At 44.0% G+C, this 18,785-nt stretch overlaps 1 protein-coding gene and 1 pseudogene across 2 annotated transcripts in view; both read right to left on the bottom strand.

The window, feature by feature from the left end:
* LOC310791520 (uncharacterized protein) overlaps nucleotides 1-18,785 on the bottom strand; it is a gene marked incomplete at its 5' end in the record, with an annotated part of 86,100 nt that overhangs the window by 9,485 nt on the left and 57,830 nt on the right. The gene's annotated exons all lie outside the window — the stretch shown is intronic.
* LOC310791003 (synapse-associated protein 1-like) lies at nucleotides 4,926-14,823 on the bottom strand (annotated as a pseudogene). Its single transcript has 9 exons — nucleotides 14,622-14,823; nucleotides 14,014-14,132; nucleotides 13,307-13,373; nucleotides 12,324-12,397; nucleotides 10,665-10,804; nucleotides 9,537-9,686; nucleotides 7,012-7,061; nucleotides 6,768-6,927; nucleotides 4,926-5,056 (listed from the first exon to the last, which is right to left on the bottom strand). The product of its transcript is annotated as a synapse-associated protein 1-like (transcript).

Raw genomic sequence — 18,785 nt, 5'->3', positions numbered from 1 at the left:
AGTCAGTCATTCAGTCATTCAGTCAGTCAGTCAGTCATTCAGTCAGTCAGTCAGTCAGTCAGTCAGTCATAATGTTCACGGAAAATACGCTTATTTCGGGGTCACTTAATGGTGAGATTCCCTCTCATTTCCCAATGGGGTGGTGTGTTTCAATCGACACTGCGTGAATTACAACGAGCACACATAGACACAAACACACACACACACGCACACGCACGCACACACACACACACACACACACACACACACACACACACACAGTGCAGTGTGCATGACGGTGTGTGTCCTGCAAGATTCGAAACAGAGATCTTTGCAAATATTGAGTTTTGAAATGTGTGTTTCAACATTCTGACCCAGTGATCCTGTGGATCCACATTAAAGGAAGACATTCACATATTTCAACACGTTCTCACTCTGAGCACGTAGCATATTGACGCTTTGTCCCGTCCCTTATGCGCCACTTGTTACTAACATGGTACCCTTGAGCGACCCATGAAACGACTTGGGCTTTCCGACTAAACTCAATGCAAACCCATAGAAGTCAACTTTGACGCTTATGGCAACTGCGCCCCCATTAGCCTAACTGCTCACCCATTAGTCAACTGCTCCCCATTAGCGTCTGGGGGGAGGTTAGGTTTAGGCGTGGGAGGTGGGAGAGGTTAGGTTTAGGGTCTGGGGGAGGTTAGGTTTAGGCATGGGGTGGGAGAGGTTAGGGTTAGGGTTAGGGTCTGGGAGAGGTTAGGTTTAGGCATGGGGTGGGAGAGGTTAGGTTTAGGGTTAGGGTCTGGGAGAGGTTAGCTCCTGCAGACCCTAATAGGTCTGCAGTTAGGCTAATGGGGGAGCAGTTGCCATAAGCGTCAAAGATTACTTCCATGGGTTTGCATTGAGTTTAGTCGGAAAGCCCAAGTCGTTTCATGTGTCGCTCAAGGGTACCATGTTAGTAACAAGCGACGCACAAGGGACGGGACAAAGCGTCAATATGCTACGCGCTCGCAGTGAGAACGGGTTGCATATTTCTGTATGTTTTGGTTACGTTATTTCACAGCTATTTTAACATGACAGCATGGCTGCTGCACTTCAAAGCATGAGAACAGAGTCGCAGACTCGGTGCCAGCAAGTGCAAGCAGGTCTGTGTCAAAACATTCAACACTGAAACGTGACTATGGAGCTATAAAGTACATTATTTTTTAGAAATACGACACAGCAAAAACCACATGGAATAGTTTAATCTCCCCGATTATGAAGCTGCAACCCAATCGTGTTGTCATTTCACTTGTCTGAAAACCAGAAGTGTCAGCCCAGTCTCCAAAAAAAGTTCAATAGTAACATTGGTCCACGGCCTAAAAATGTTTCTGTCACATCAACACCTTATGTCTTTAACTAACAGGTCAACTATTCTGTCGTGTCTCACACACACACACACACACACACACACACACACACACACACACACACACACACACACACACACACACACACACACACACACACACACACACACACAGTACTACCCTGGTAAGTTAGTGTCACCTTATTTTCTTCAAACAACATGTCTAATTAAAAACAGTGTATTAACTATTTGCTCACCAGACTATTTTTTAAGTTGCCACTGAGTCGCCAGAATTTGTGATCATATTCACTCATCTTTCAGGACCCACAGAATATTTTGTTCTATGAATATGCTTCTGTTTTCACACACACACACACACACACACACACACACACACACACACACACACACACACACACACACACACACACACGCTTCATTCATTATTTCTTTTTTATCAACACTTGATTTCAGTGAAACACTGCTGGCTTATGAGAAATCAGCCCGGTGAACCCGCCCTCAGAGACGAGAGGCGGATGACTCAAACGCAACACAGCAGTCTGCTCTGTAGGCAAGTCGACGCATGTCATCTTAGTTAGTAGCGCCCTCTGTAGGCCTAATATGAAGCAGATTAGTTTCCCACCCATTGAGCTATATTAAATATATATGTCGATGTTCCCACCTCGCTCTGAAGTCCTGATCTGTCTGCAGAAAGTCAACAAGCCGTTTCTCTCTTTATGAGGAGTCATGTGACTGAAAGATGCTCATCTCGCAGAGTCTCAGACACACAGATGGAATAAAACTGGGTTAATTTAACGGTTTAATAAACTGCGTCATGTCGGTCTTCTGTGAAGTACAGGCCCCGCCCACATCAACTTCTCTCTTTGTTTTACTGACGCCATTATCTCACTGTTACATCTTTTCTATGAGCGTTACTTTGAGAGAGAGGAAAAGAGGCAGGTGAACGCAGTAAAACACCTGCGATCAGTAACAAACTGACTCAGAGACTTTTACAATCAACAGATGTGAACTCAGACAGTGGAAAAAGGTGACAGATATCAGCCAGGGCAGAGACACTAAACCACTCAGAAACCATTCACTTACTTAGCAGCACAAGTGCGAGAAGGTGACTGACACCTAAAAGGTGACTAGTTTCATCCCTGAATAAAATAATAATAGGAATAATAATGTAGTATTAACACTCACCCTGCGTCTTCTCTCTGCTCTCTCAAAATGGTGTCGGTGTGACTCTGAGTTGAACTGCGACACACTTGACTTCCACTGTCAACAGTTACTTTGCTCCGCCTCAGCCTGTATAGAGAAGTGTCGTGGCAGCAGGGCTGGATAATGATGAACAAACGTCGCTCCGAGTGTTTCCGGCTCTGGGCGGAAGACCGTGCTGTACTCCAGGAACAATATTCCGCTCAATTCTTGCGTTCCGTTTAGAAAACATGGGCGACGCGAGTAACGAGAGTTAGCTCAAAACAAACACTTCGTTTGGTATGTCCATGCTTCTTGTTTTTGATCTAACTCGTAGCGACTGACTGCCTGCTGTTGCATTTCTGTGGGGGAACGAAAACACTGCAGCACACAGGCCACCGGAAGACGGGGGCGGGTTTTCTTCTGTCTTCCTGCCTCAGTAACTGCCAGGCTCTCTCTCTCTCCCCCTATGCTCTCCCCTCTGAGAGAGCCTGGTGACGCGGCAGGGCTGGGAAAGTAACTGATTACATGTATTGTAGATTGTATTGATTGTGGATTTATTGATCCAATTCGCTGTGCAGTGTAAATATTGACTCTTTTATTGTCTACTTTATGTTTGATATCTTAAGGTGCAAAATAAATAACACCTAAAAACACTTGGCTCTTAGAAATGACCAGTGAGTGCAGCCAAGAAATAAATGACTGGGTTTCTAAGAAAATGATGCTCTGTAATCCAAAGATGTAAACACGATTATTATATTATTATATATTATATTATCATTGAGAAACAGATAAGACAAGATTAGCAAAGCTGTTCTTTTTTGTTGTTGTTGTTGTTGGGGTCCTGAGGAGTTCCAGTAGTCAAATGCAGGAGGACATTTGTTCAAAACTAATCAAAAAGTAAAATAATCAGTTACATTACTTTTATATTGTGATACTTGGATTACTGATTACAATTTTTGACAGGTAACTATTAATTGTATCCGATTACATTTAAAAAAATAAACTTCCCAACCCTGGTTACCAATCACAAGTTCCAGAGGCAGCTGCGGGCGGGATTTAGGTGTGACGACAGCGAGAAGCGAGCGATGATAGACAGATGGTTCATCCAATCACCTCCCAGGGATTCTTTAAACACACACACAGCCTTTTCCATACAGTTTCCAAAGACGAGCTCCCAGGTGGTTCTGTGAACAAACCATCTGGCATATATATATATATACGGTATATATATATATATATATGTCCTATAACTTCATTTCCATTCATGCTCCCTGAAGTCATTATTTCCACCATGTATGTATCAAGTTGAGCCACAGTCTACTGGTTGCTTTTGTAACAGATTTTAATCTTTATTGAAGGAAAAGATCAAATAGAGAACACATGTACAATACTTCAGCTACAGAGAAACAAGCCGTGTAGCTGAACAAAGACATGCGCACATTTCCAACTTTGTCCAAATGAAATAGAAACATGTGAGAGGAGAATGAAAGGGAAATAGTGTCTGAAGTGCTGCTGTGCAAAGTGCCACAAATCAATCCTCTTTATTGACATAGATTTGACTCTACTGTACTGTAACTATACTAGACTTTACTGTACAAACCACCTGCAAGCAGCAGCTGAAAGATACTTAACTCAAACGTGGATCTAGGATTTCAAACAGCCCCCCCATCAGAAGAAAGTGCCTGGCACTTTGTACTGGAGCGCCCTCTAGCGGCTTTCTGCCTCAGTACATGGCTCTCATGAACAGGGCAAAGCAAAAAGATATAATCATATCTCAAACTTGTATCAGGTCCCAGGGTCCTTACACATTTTCAATCAAAGAAAATCACATACTTTTTCCATCTGAAGATGTTGTCTGGTGTTCAATATGATTAACGCAGACCTGGATCTAGATCGGTCAATGGTCTGATGAAGAAATATCAGAATATGTGAGATGATGGGCAGGGTTCCTACATGCTTTCTTTCACATATGGCCGATGTTCTTGACTAGATGTGATGTTGGTGCAGCTATTTGATATAATGCATGCTGACAGTGGCTGGCTCATAAGAGCATCGCTCTATCTGAACATTATTCTTCACATCAACACAAGCTGTGTATTCAAAGTGGGTCTAGACCAAGATCAAAACTAGAATTGTGTGTGTATCGGACCTGAACTACAACATTTTCCATACTTTTCCCAGACTTTTGTTTTCAAATCCCCAAACTATTCACTTTCCAGACCTGCGTAGGAACCCTGAGTTATGGAAGCATGGATACAAGTCGACAGATGGTAATCATATACATATAGAGGGGAATCATATTTAGTCCCTTTGTGCAGCATGGGTTGCTAGTCGTCCATGGGGGGAGGGGGGGCAGCAAATCAGTGACTGTGCAGAGGAGAGGCAGCGCCCCCTAGCTGCTGTCAGCCTGGAGCATCTTCTCGATCTCTTGGTCCCACTGCTCGTCTCTGTCTGTGGCCTCGCTCACCACCTCGTACTCCTGGAGCTCCTGCTGCAGCTCCTTCTCCCAGTCTGCTGGCTCCTCTGGAGGAGGGAGGAGGGAGGAGGAGGGAGGAGGGAGGAGGGAGGAGGGAGGAGGGAGGAGGGGGGAGGGAGGAGGAGGGGGGAGGGGGGAGGGACACACCACAGAGGTGGTTAGATGGCTTAAGTTAGCCAAATTAGCATGCCAAATGACATCATGACTGACTCAACACTGATATATTGACTATGATTAAAAATCTGATATCAAATCAGGCTTGTATATCTTTGATATGGATATCATAATAGCCATTGAAAAAACTATGAGGCTATGCAGTAACAAGCTGCTCCAGTGTTTAGCCCACACCAAGACGCAGCCAACTAGCTGCTTATTCTTTATACACTATATTTATATTTCTGATACCAAGGCACACGCGAATAAAAGACAGGGAAGACTCAATTGCATTACAACATCAACAAGAGATCTAAATCTAAAAGAGATTTGCTCACAGGTTCAGCAGCGTCAAGTCAGCCAGAATAAAACAGAAACGTCCGGTTATAACCTTCAAAATAATGACATTTAAATCAAAGTACTGTCGCAATGTTTTGTGTGTGATCCGAAATCCCCCAAGTACCAAAGAGGAAATAAAGAAAACATTTGCAGAGAAACCTGTTGTAAATAAACAAATTTCACGTAAGCTTTCACTGACCAAAAGGGGGCGTGGCAATCACAAAAAGGAGCCTAACTTCTAAACGGATTCACGTAACACCACGACACAGAAAGGCTGGCAGAGGTATGATGCGCTCTACCGAGTGCCGTAGTAGTAGTAGTAGAGTTGTTGTTATTATTATTAATATACATTTAATTACATTTTTGGCCTCAATGCTCTTTCCCAGGCTTTTCCACCCTACCAAATATAAAATTCGGTGGGAAACAAGAGTGCTTCTGATTTTTGGAATTTTTTTGGGAATGAAAAATCTGCAACATCGGCACAAAATATCGTCTTTATCAGCAGCTTGAATGGCGATACAGTGTTCTTTTATTTTTTTTCCCGATTTTTTTTTAATCCAATTTTATCCCCCATTAGTGCTCATTTGATTTCTCAATCCTGGTTGCTACTCCATCCTCTGCCGATCTGGGGAGAGCCGAGACTGGCTCCATGCTTCCTCCGAGACATGGGCAGTCAGTCAGCCGCTTCTTTTCACCTGACAAAGGAAGCTTCACCGGTAGGACATAGCACGTGGGAGGTTCACGCTATTCCAACCAGTTCCCCTCTCTCTGAACAGGCGCCCTTAACGACCAGAGGAGGAACCACACTAGCAACCAGGATATTGCATGTTTTTGTGAAGGGGGTTCCTATATGAAGGAAACCCCCGGGAGGCACGGGGAGAACATGCAAACTCCACACAGAAAGGCCCTTTTGCCAACCCCACCCGGGTGGTGGGCACTCGAGGACATGCGGACGGGCACGCATTCCGTCAGCGTTCACCTCGTCCCCAGGTGCGAATCGAACCCACGACCTTCGAGCTGTGAGGTGATAGTGCTTACCACTGCACCACCGTACCTCCCTACACAGTGTTCTTTTAAAGCCATCTTCTGTTGAGAGAGTGGTTCCCTGGTTCATAGCTTACTTCTTCAGCTTACATGTTGTAACATGAAAAGAAAATCATCAGAAATACCAACACAACAAAACGATATCTATCTCATTTCCAGCTTAAGAAATGTAACAGACACACAGTTCCCTAAAGGATGAAACAAAAGTGTAAGAAAGCCGACCTTCAGGAGAGGGGCTGTCCTTCTTATCCAGCACCAGCTGCTCCATCTCTTTCTTCAGGTCGTCCTGGTTGATGTTGGCGGAGTCGAACGCGTCGCTCACAAACTCCGACACCCCGGGACTCGAACACATGTCCTCCTCTTCCTCCTGGGCCGGCTGGGACTGTAAACAGAGAGCTTCTTCCTCAGCCACTTGTATACATACTGAGCATACACAACCACCACATCCACAGTATAGCACTCTTACCTTCTGCATGTCACTGATGGAAACAGGTGGGGTTTTTGGTCTGACATTTTCTGCAAAGAAATGATATATATTTGTTAATTTAGTGGCTAGGATATGTGTATATATATATATATATATACCGTATGTATATATATATATACATACACACACACATATATATTAAAGGTCCCAATTCGTGCAGCTGTAACCTCTTAAAAACGTGGGTCTCTGGTCCATAAAACATGATTCTGGATTAATTTGTCGAAAATATAGCAACCCCGTTTGTTCTGACGGAGTTGTCACTTCCTCATCTCATTGCGTCCCAAGAATGGTCTGTTTCTATTAGGGATGTTCATCAATTATCGAAAATCGATAATTGATCGTTAAGGATTGGAATCGATCCTGTGGCATTTGGATCGATTTTTTAATTATATAAAAAAAAAAAAAAAAATTGGACTAGGTTTGGGTGGAATTCGTTCCTCCTCGCCCCACTCCATTGCACAGCCGACTAACGTGAGGTGGAGCTTCATATAGTCTCTAGTTTTCTGGCTGGGCACGGGCCTTTGTGCCAACAAAACTGTTTTAAACATGGGAAATTCACACCGGCATGCGCCGGGGACAGCAGTGTTGGAGAGGAGACACATTGAAATAAAGAGTTCATTGAGGAGAACACGTTGTCTTTCGTATTTTCTGCCATAGGCATTCATTTTGTAAAAAATATATATATATATATATATATATATATTGAAAATTTTCTAAGTATTAATATGATCGATAATCGATAATTGATCGTTAATTTTCACCGATTATCGATTTTGGAAAATTTTCAAAATGAACATCCCTAGTTTCTATAATATATTCAGAACTAACAGTTCCCATTGGCCGCTGAGGGAGAGCCCACCCCAGGCTCCCAGCGGCCAATCAGATTAGCGTCTGTGGACCAGCACGCTAGGTTGTGTCCACAACTAACGTTAGCAACGAGCTATCGCTAACTTAACTCATTGAGTGCCAATGACGTCTAAAGACGTCAATTGCGTTTTTTGACGGTGGGACGTGGATCAAAGCCTGATGCATCTCGTGTGAAAGTATGGGGGATTTTGAAGGTGTATAAGCTATTTTACGGACCCATTAGGTGGCGACAGTGCTCTCCAGATTTGAGAAAGGTGAGGAAAAACAGCAGAAAAAGCCGTGATGAAACGGAAACCGATGCATGCTGGAGCCAGAGCGGCACAGATTGCTCTGGCTGGAGCTAACGTTAGCTGTGAACAGCAGCCAATCCGCTCCTACAACTGAGCCCCTCTGTCTCTGCTGCGATAGTTTCTCCACACGATTAGCCGCCAGAAAAGAAAACCAAAGCCAAACCATTCTCATGAGAATGGTTTGGCTTTTCGGTGTCGCGCTGGGAGCCGGCGCACAACGGCGGAGCGCTCCGAAAATAGACTCTGGGTGCAGCGCACTTTGAAACGCGCAGCAGAAAGCCCAGAATCGGACGCAGCTTCATCCCAGCTCACAACCGAAACCCCAGAAACGTCAGACGAACTCAGCGAGCCCGATCCAGACTCCCCCGACGAGCGGCCGCCATCCGAACGTGGATCCGCAGGCAGCAGAGACTCGCCTGACACACGCAGCAGAGCGAGCAGAGCCACCAGAGACACTCCCACGGAGGAGGAGTTTGCAGTTGAGGGGGGTGGGGGTGCTGTTTTATTGAAGGAAATTACTGTTCAGATGTTTCAGGTCAGAAAATATTTGCTTCAGAGTCAGTGATTTGCTTGAAATGCTTCATTTCACAAAAGGCTCATTATCTCAGCTTCTAGTTTGAAACGTGTGTTTTTGGTGAAATCAACCTATCTTCTCCGGCTGATAACTAAAGAACGGAAAATGATATCAATAAACTTTTTTTTGCTGATGATACAAGAGAGTCTCATCGTTCTTTGGGCGTGTTCGGTGTTTACATAGTAATATCACACAATATTCTGTGGGTCTTGAGTTATCACTGAAAACACTCTGAAAGGGCTGGCACTGGGAGCATCCGTTTTCCAAAAGTGGCTGGCACGCAATGAGTTAACGGTTGCTACGCTAAAGAGGACATCTCAAAATGCCTAGACTTACCGAATGCACCTCCGCAATTGCTGGATCACGTACAGTTGGCGTCGCTCCAGCTAGAAGTGTTAATTTTCTGGCTATAGACAAAATGGTGCAGGTAGCTTGTGTGAGAGAGACCACGCGCAGTATGTTTAAGTGACATCACATTAACCCATCTGGGGGAACAGAGCGTTAGGGGGCGTGGCTTGAAGGAGACTGCAGGGGGAAGCTGGATAGGGACAAATCCAACTGTGGCAGTTCTGAGGTTGTGACCACTCATTACAGGGAGGGATGACAGCAGTATATATGCATTTACAAGTAAAAACAGCTTTTGCACGGAATGGGACCTTTAAGGTGACATCCTCAGGGGACACTGGCCCCTCTGTCCCCCTCCTCCCTCTAACCTGTCAAGGTGACGTCCTCAGGGGAGACACTGGCCCCTCTGTCCCCCTCCTCCCTCTAACCTGTCAAGGTGACGTCCTCAGGGGACACTGGCCCCTCTGTCCCCCTCCTCCCTCTGCTGCTGCTGGGCTGCCAGCGCCGTCAGCTGGGCCGATTGCTTGATCCGAGACACCCGGTAGAAGTAGTTCCTCCAGAACGCCTCCTCCTTCACACTACAAACACACACAAACACAGGTGAGTCATCATAGTGGACCGGACCAGGGTTACATTGACATAGAAACCAAAATAATTGAGTTCTAAATAAGAGTCAGATACCGTCCAATCACTGTCGTCCACATCTGATACCATGGTTATAATGATTTTTATTGATCACATATTAATTGTAGAATTGATCAATACTACATTACGTCTATGGGGTTTTGAAAGGTTCCATAAAAATAAAGCTTTAGGGTACTTACGTCCTAAACTGAGTGAGGTATTTTGATAAAATTCTGGACTAATATGCATAAATGTTGTATTATTACTGTTGTTTTTATTATCATTCTTGATTATTGTAATATGAATGCTATTATTATACTTTAAGTTTTAGTATTTTTTCCCATGGTCTTAAAATATGCGGAACATACTTGCACTTGGAATTTTAGTGCTTTAGTCATGGCATCATATTACATGGAAGCTATTGAAAGAAATCATGAATTTTCCATAAAAATTCATGATTGAGAATCACTCAAATCAAATATAATGAGGTGTGTCTTATTTGTCCAGTCTAGTAATAATCTGGTATTGATTTAGAGGCAGTCGCTCACATTGCATGGGAGCTATTGGAAAAGAAATCATGAATTTTCCATTCAAATGTTTATAAAAAAAAAAAGATTACCCATAACAATTAATTTCATTACACACAACAAAATCAATGACTTTTCCAAAACGTTCAATGATTTTACAAATGTTATGACTTTTCCAGGCCTGGAAAACAAAATATTGAAATTCCATGACTTTTCCAGTTTTCCAGGTATTGCATGACTGTGGGAACTCTGCGACATTAATTAGACCACACACACACGCGCACACGTACACACACACACACACGTACACACACACACACGTACACACACACACGTACACACACGTACACACACACACACACACACACACACACACACACACCCACACACACACGGCCTACTGACTGTTTGGGGACCAGGTCGAAGCGCATGCGGTTGAGCAGCTGGTCTTCTTGTAGCATGACGGTGGCCAGAGGGTACATCTCCTCCATGACGAAGCAGAAGTGCACGCCGGCCGGGGGGTCGCGCAGGAAGTTCCTCTTGTCCTACAGGAAGACACATCACCAGCACCTCGCTTTTTACTAGGGATGCACCATATATTGAGTTGAGTTGAGTTGAGTTGAGTTTATTTTTATCTCGAACAATCAACCATATAAAATACAATAAAAAGGATAAAACACAAAACACAAAACATAAACATTTGAATCTAACAAATCTCAAAAAAGCAAAATGTTCGAGAAGGAGCAGAAGGAAGCAAATGCTTATCTAGTCCTGCCCCTTTCTTCACAATATAACAAATCTCTTACAATGTTAAAATAAAAATAGAATAAAGAAAAAACAAATTATAAACAAATCAAAAGAAAAAAAAATTACACTTTAGTGATCCTCAGTTTTGTACTTATCAATTAGTGTTTTCTTATATCTGTTTTTGAACAATACAATGTTCTTACTCCTTTTAGTTTCCTCATCTAAACCATTCCACAGGGTTACCCCACAAACTGAAACACACAAACTTTTAAGGGTAGTGCGTACATAGGGTTGTTTCAGATTAAGTTTCCCTCTTAACTCATACCTTCCCTCTCTATCCATGAACAGTTTTTGTATGTTACTTGGCAGTACATTATTCCTTGCTTTAAACATTATTAGTGCAGTTCTAAGTTTCACAATATCCACAAATTTCAAAGTCTGTGTCTTAAGAAACAATTGATTAGTATGCTCACGATACCCAACATGATTTACCAACCGTATTGCTTTTTTTTGCAATGTGCATATCTTCTGTGTGGTGCTCTTATAAGTATTACCCCATACTTCCACACAGTAGATCAGATGTGGCAATATAAGTGTGCAATACAGAGTGTACAGTGTTTCCTGATTTAGTATGCATCTTATTTTACCTAATATTCCTAGGCTCCTGGCAATCTTGGTGCACAACATTTTTATCTGGGGTTTCCAGCAGAGCTTATGGTCAATTACAACCCCCAGAAACTTGTTTTCATAAACTCTTTCTATTTCCACATGATCAATTTTCACTTGAACATCTGTGTTTATTTTACTGTTTCCAAATAACATAAATTTAGTTTTGTTCAAGTTTAGAGATAATTTGTTTGTGTCAAACCAACATATATCAGGAATATAAATCAATCAATCAATCAATCAATCAATAAATAAATATAAATATATATAAATATAGATATATATAAATATTAATAATAATAATATCGGTATCGGCATCAGTCAAGAGAGTTGGAAAATATCAGACATGAATCATTTGAAATAAAATGTTGACTTTAAATGATCTGATTATAAGCTAATGTCATTGACAAGATTCTGCCTATAAAAGCTCTAGCAGGACTGTGTGCAGCAGCTAAAGTCTAATGTGTTTTAGACACAAGGTGGAGCTTCATGGACCAGATGTTTTTTAACTGCAGACTGATAGGATCAGGTGTGAAACAGACCACAGAGAGCGATTATCGGCCAATCAGAGATGAGCTTTCAACAAAGCCGTGTTATAAGTGACATGAGAGAACACATGCTGACATCGTGTAGGATCTGTACGTGACTCACGGCAGACAGAGCCAGGATCTGCTGCTGGATGGTCTCTTCCTCGTTGTAGCCAACCCAGGGTGGCACCGCTGCATCTGGGCACAAACGCCAGCACAGGCAGCTTCACTCATCACACATTAGGGCAGGGGGTTCCCAACCGTTTTTGGCTTGTGACCCCACTTTGATGTCACAAAAATCTAGGGGCCCCAGACATTCAAATTTCGGTACAACATCGGTAATATTATCAGACACATCGTCAATGATGTCACTGATGATATGTAAAGGTAAAAAAAAAAAAAAAAAGTGTAGGCTAAATTTTGGCACACGAAAAACTATTTCAAAGGGGTCCCTTGACCTGTCACCTCAAGCTATATCTGAATGAAAATGGGTTTAATGGGTACCCATGAGTCTCCCCTATACAGAAAAGGTAACATTTTTTACAGCCTAAATAGCTTTAATATATTGTTGAGTATTTTTGTGTTGTTGCTCATCACAGTTTGTCTCAACAAATGTGTTGTGCACACAAATACTTCTGATGAGTATGGGGGAGAAAATGTTGGCAATCTGGCTTTTGGGTATTTTGCCTCAGTTTTTGTATGTGGATGGATGGATTATTAATTTGTCGTATGTCCAAGTTCACATGCTCTGTTAATGAAATAAAAAAAATATGGGGAAATACATCATCTTAGTCTGGTGTGTTGATCAGAGTTGTGATTAAAGCCTTGGGTGGGCGTGGCCTCAGAAGATTTTCAGATTTCAAACTTCTTTTGTTTTGGGACTATTAGCCTATTTCACATCCCAACCAATTCACCCATTTTGTGTCTAAAAGGCAGGAAGTAAAACAGGTGGAAGCAAGACACTAATTAGACCCACGGCACTGGAACACCTAAACGGATTGGAAGTTGGAAACCTTAATCAATGTCTTGCTTGCACCTGTTTTACTTCCTGCCTTTTAGGCACAAATTGGGTGGAGTGTGAAATAGGCGAATCGCTGTGCATCCCACCTGATCTCTTGGCCTTATTTTCCTGGACAAACTTCTGCTGTTCCTTTTGGAAGTCTCCGAGGAAAGTCTGGAAGCAGACAAACGCACAGGTCAGCACACAGACAGACACATACTCAAAGAAGGAAGGGACCTATATTGTATCAACGAGGTAAAAATTGAATCAATAAATAGACCCGAGGTTTTTAAAGTGGGAGGCGGGCCTCCCCAGGGAGTCTCCAGACAGTTTCAGGGGAGGCTCAGTGAATGGAAGTGGAAAAGAATATCTCAAAAGGAGATCACATATAACCTAAACCTAAACCTAGAATAGTCTAAATTTGTGTGATTTGGTTAAAGAAATAGTTAAGATAATCAGTAGTTTTGGGAATTTTACAGTTTTCCCCACTTTCCCAGAGTCAGAAACAAATAATTCCTTCAGGCAGACCTTATGACAGGCATTTTTATGTATTGGTGTCGTCTGAAGTATGTCAAACAGGCTACAGCAATATCAGGCTATCTTGGCTCAATTAATTATCGAGTGTCTGTAGGGGGGGTGGCTTTGTCTGAGGGGAGGCCCACAGTCTCAGACTTTGGAAACCACTACAATAGACTACATTTATCAAGGCACATCATCAGCGTGTCCCATTTGCCTCATGAAGAATATTATGTGAATATGAGGACAATACAAATTGTTGATGATGTCGCCGTGCAAGAAGCAGAGAGCAGCGTGCCTTGTCTATGATGCCGTCGATGTTTCCATCCTCCACGCTCTTCTTGATGGTCTGAGCGGTCCCTGCCACAGACTCTGATATCTTCTTGGTGGCATTGGTGGCAAAACTGAAGATGTAGTCTTCAAAGAGAGGAGGGAGAGGACGGGATTAGGGCTTCATGAGACTTGACTTGATGCATGAAGAGAAAACTTGAGACTTGACTTTTTGTTCTGGTGACTTGCTACTCGACTCTGACTTGTGCAGTACTTTGATGAAAAGGTTTCTTGTGTGTAGCAGACCTGTCATCAAAACATTGCTACAGCGACACAGGAGGAGCACGCAGAGCAGAATGCAGTTTATTTAAATGGACCTATGGTTGTGTAACGTAGCTCAGTAGCACTACTAACACTGTCATGGTTGTTGGTTTGATTCCCACTGGGGCCACCCATGCTCACAAGAGTCACAACATACTGTAAGCACTTATACCATATCTGCTTCCACCAAATTACATTATCTTCATGCATAAGGTTACACCTGGCATTTTTATGGAGGACAGCAAGGCTGACTAACTGATGACGAGTTCCACATCTAAAAGAGAGATGATTAAGAAGCACGTAGGGTAGTCTTACCGCCCAGTCCTCTCCCCGGCTGCTCGGAGTTCTCCTGGCGGACTGCTGGCTCATCTTCCTGGGCTGCTTGCTGTTTGTTTACCTCGTTCTGTGCCTGGACCACCTTCTCTTCTCGCTCCTCGGCTAAGTTGTCCGTGTCATCACGCTTCTTTGGGTACGCCGGGTTCTCCAAGCCCAGCCACGACCCAAAACCTTTCAACATTTCAACCTAGCTGCTGTCAGCCTGGAGCATCTTCTCGATCTCTTGGTCCCACTGCTCGTCTCTGTCTGTGGCCTCGCTCACCACCTCGTACTACTGGAGCTCCTGCTGCAGCTCCTTCTCCCAGTCTGCCGGCTCCTCTGGGGGAGGGAGGAGGAGGGAGGAGGAGGGAGGAGGGAGGAGGGAGGAGGGAGGAGGGAGGAGGGAGGAGGGAGGAGGGAGGAGGGGGGAGGGAGGAGGGAGGAGGGAGGAGGGAGGAGGGAGGAGGGGGGAGGGAGGAGGTTGACACACCACAGAGGTGGTAAGATGGCTTTAGTTAGCCAAATTAGCATGTGAAATGACATAATGACTGACACAACACTGATATATTGACTATGATTAAAAATCTGATATCAAATCAGGCTTGTATATCTTTGATATGATGGAGATCATTCGGTTTGTTTGATGACATATTTATTGCTCTACACTGGTTGTCTATGGGAAGCACTTAACCTGAATTTATTCTGATGACTGTAATTATGATCTCCGCCAATGGGCGGACATACATTATTATGCAAATGCTTTATTAAACATGCTGAGGAGTGACACATCACCACATTATGATCCATATTTATCAAGCATCTCAGAGTAGGAGTAGCGATCTAGGATCAGTTATGTCCCTTAGCTCATAACCAATGAGATGAGCATATTGATCTAGGATCAGTTATGTCCCTTAGCTCATAACCAATGAGATGAGCATATTGATCTAGGATCAGTTATGTCCCTTAGCTCATAACCAATGAGATGAGCATATTGATCTAGGATCAGTTATGTCCCTTAGCTCATAACCAATGAGATGAGCATATTGATCTAGGATCAGTTATGTCCCTTAGCTCATAACCAATGAGATGAGCATATTGATCTAGGATCAGTTATGTCCCTTAGCTCATAACCAATGAGATGAGGATATTGATCGGTATAGACATGATCCTGTTGAGGAAGAAAAACCAGGTCAGCTACCTATAGAGAGCCAAAGTGAACGTCACTTCCTGCTTCAGCGCTGTACCAGAGAAGTGAGTCACTTTGCCTCTCTATACACGTTGCCAGCCACTGCTCATCATCCTCATTCCTCATCACGGGCCTGGGCCCTGCACGCCGCGCACGTGTTCTGACCCGTCTGTCCTCAGCCAGCTCTGCCGCGCGCTTTCCGCTTCACAGCTGTGCCCACAGTGTTCTAAGCAGACCAGATGGCATCCAGCAGATGATAGAACACTCATCCCTAAGAGACTTGAGACTTGACTTAGACTTGTGACCAAAAGACTTGAGACTTGACTTGGACTTGCAAAAAATAACTTGTGAGCATCTCTGTTTTGTTGTCATCACGTGTGTGTGGTGTGTGTGTGTGTGTGTGTGTGTGTGTGTGTGTGTGTGTGTGTGTGTGTGTGTGTGTGTGTAGAGTCATGGCATACATACCTGATCTTTCTTTACTCTTTGCAGACAGTCTCCCAGTTGGATTTTCTCCTCTTCTAGCACCGTAACGTTATTCAACTCACTACCTCAGCTTCTATGAGCTGAGCGGTACATCTTAGATCAGGCCCCCAAAAAAACAAGCCGACTCGACCCGAGCCCGTTCTGTCTCTGGGCCCGTCCCGTCCCAAGTATGGGCACGAGTCCAACCCCAACCTGAAATTGTCTTCGTAAGTTGGCTGCTTGTCTCAACTATAACCCTGATGTCTGTTCAGTCTTATGAATACATAAAGGTGTGAAGGTTACAATGTTATAACATTCTGATCTTATCACACCAAATATGACCCCAATTATATCAATATCTGACCACGAGCGCGGCCGGGCCCGAGGTATAGAAGGGATATTCTGACCCGGCACATGGACCCGGTCGGGCTGGACTCGGGTTCTGGCAGAGCCTCTCACCTCTAATGAGTGGACTAGCTTCCCTGCACCATACCGGCCCACGTATCCAAGGTTCATCCTATTTCCTGGAACAGCAAACAATGTTTTCATTGGATGAGAAGCTGACGGGATGTGTGGTGGGTTGAGCTGTCCCCTGTTAGTGCTGCCACGCCCCCCTCATCATCTCCCATCCAGAACAGGTGAGGCACCTCCCCCTCTTGCTAGTTGACAGCCCCTTTAAAAGTGAGCCGTGCATGGCTGTTAGTTAGGCTTGCCTCGCTCTTTCCCGACACCGCTGTGATGGTTGAGACAGAGTCATGCCAGAATAAGGAGCAGAGCTAGCTGGAGGGAGCATTAGCTCCTTCACACCACGGTACAGCACTATTTGGTTGGTAGCTCGTAGGCTCCAGCAACGAGGAGCATGACGACGGGGTTTCCCGGTGGCTTTCTGCAGGGCCCAGTTTGGTCTAGTACTGCTGTGTTGGAATTTCTTCTCCGTGCCCTTGTACAGCACCACCTGGTTCGGTCGGTCTCTGTAGCTCGTAGGCTCCAAGGAATGAGGGAGCCTGACGATTGGGTGGCCTTCCTCATGGCCTAGCTCTGCTGCATTTCATAGGAGGAGCTCTGTTGCCACTGCTGTTTTTGTCCTATAGTTTCTTGTCCTTTTTGTCTTTCATTTTGTTGATGTGGCTATTTTGTTTATTTCATTTTGTAAAGCGACTTGAGTGTTTCTAGAGGGCTCTAGCATTTGAAAGATTCCTTATTGCCAGTTACAGTACGTCAGGTGGCCATAGTTCCGCAGGTGGTTGGTCACTGGGTGGAGGCCTATACCTGGGTTTCTATTAGGGATGGTCCGATCCGATACTCAGTATCGGTATCGGAGCCGATCCGGCCAAAATCACTGGATCGGATATCTGAGGGGGAAAAGAGGTAGAATCCGATCCGATCCATTAGCCTAAACTATCATGTAAAATGCCGGCCGTCACGGGGAAGAGAGATACGAACGCGTCAACGCGAGCAGCACAGCAGCAGCATGACCGAGTGCACTTTAATATGATGGAGTAGGCTATTTAGGTGTTGGAAACGGGTTGTTTCCAACGCTTAAATAGCCTAAACGGGTTGTTTGTTTGATTCGCTGAATCAAACAAACAACCAGACCGCAATAGTGAGAGGGAGAGATCCACTCCAACAAGCTAAGGTGAGAAACAAAAACACAACACACAACACACCACAATATCACCATCAATATGTTACCATTCCCATCAAGAGGTGAAGTCACATCTAGGCACTTTCTGGCAGATGAACGCTCAGCAAAGTAAATCCTAATGAACACTCACACCAATAAGTTGCCTCAGCAGCGATCATAAAGTGCAGATGTGTCAGTCCTTCATTATAATTCATCCCAAAAGTCGCATGTTCCTTCAAAACGCCAAATAAAACTAGATTAGCACGTGTGTCCCTGTTTACAAACACCTTGATGCGTAAATTCCCCTCCACCGTGTTCCACGCAAGTAAGGGAGACCAGGGACTGACTGTGTGTGTGTGTGTGTGTGTGTGTGTGTGTGTGTGAGAGAGAGAGAGAGGGAGAGAGAGAAGGCTTAAAAAGAAGCAGCATTAGTGCATTACTGAGTCTATGTTCTGGGCCTTTCATTTAGGGAATAAATATTGGTCCACAGATTGAACATGCTGTTTAGATGGCTGGGTTAAGCAAAGTGCATTGGTAAATTTATTATTAACAGCTTGTATAAGCGAGGGAAAAAGATCGGATCGGATTGATATCGGTATCGGCAGATACTCAAGGTTGTGGTATCGGTATCGGATTGGATATGGAAAAAGTGGTATCGTGCCATCCCTAGTTTCTATAGTGCATGCCAAAGTTTGCTGTGCCATCTTAACCTTTCTTGTATTTAGGCATGGTGAGTTTTAACTTGCTTCTCCTGCATGCTAGTTTGTGTTCTAACCCGTCCTTTCTTGCAGTGTATGGTAACGATTGTTCCAAGTATTAGTCGGTTTCCCAAGTGCACTTTGGTTCTTTGCCTCCACATTGTGCATTAAAATGACTTCAGTCACACCTAGGA

Source organism: Poromitra crassiceps (genome assembly GCF_964638095.1).
Source record: "Poromitra crassiceps genome assembly, chromosome: 16".
NCBI lineage: Eukaryota > Metazoa > Chordata > Actinopteri > Beryciformes > Melamphaidae > Poromitra > Poromitra crassiceps.
This window is presented reverse-complemented; position numbering and strand designations above follow the sequence as displayed.